The sequence below is a fragment of the Mesitornis unicolor genome, unplaced genomic scaffold, assembly GCF_000695765.1.
Source record: "Mesitornis unicolor isolate BGI_N332 unplaced genomic scaffold, ASM69576v1 scaffold2504, whole genome shotgun sequence".
NCBI lineage: Eukaryota > Metazoa > Chordata > Aves > Mesitornithiformes > Mesitornithidae > Mesitornis > Mesitornis unicolor.
This window is the reverse complement of record NW_010177934.1, coordinates 1-514: the sequence shown is the minus strand read 5'-3', so window position 1 is coordinate 514 and position 514 is coordinate 1. Positions and strand designations below refer to the sequence as shown.

The following is a 514-nucleotide window of genomic DNA, read 5'->3' as shown; positions in this document are numbered from 1 at the left end:
ATGATGCAAATTTATAAACGGTTGGAAGAACAGCTCCCCAGTATGACGCAATTGTGAAATAGAATTATATTCCCCAAAAGATAACGATTCATATTGAAAACACCCAAGAGAGATAACGACAAATATTTGACATTTACCACGGATGAACCTAAAAAAAGCAGCGCCACAGCGCGCCGAGCAGCGGGCGTCCCGCGCAGACTCTATGGGCGGCGTGCGAAGAATCCAACAGGTGGCTCCGTGGCGCAATGGATAGCGCATTGGACTTCTAGAGGGTTGAAGGGATTCAAAGGTTCCGGGTTCGAGTCCCGGCGGAGTCGCGTCTTCTCTTTTTTTTCTCTCTTTTGTTTTGTTTCCGCCTCTCATTCCCTCTATCCTCCGCTTTTGCCTGAAATCTTTCCCCCCCCATCCTCCCATCCCTTACCTCTCCTCCAGAGCAATCCGGTCGATCGACCTGGCGCTTCCCGTTGGCCGGCTCCCGTCAGCGAGGCTCTCCGGGCCCACCTCCCGGAGGCTG

General features: G+C 52.7%; 1 non-coding gene across 1 annotated transcript; it reads left to right on the top strand.

The window, feature by feature from the left end:
* Positions 1-231: 231 nt before the first annotated feature.
* Positions 232-317, top strand: TRNAR-UCU. Its single transcript is given in 2 exon segments — positions 232-268; positions 282-317. It is a non-coding gene; the product is annotated as a tRNA-Arg (tRNA).
* Positions 318-514: the final 197 nt, after the last annotated feature.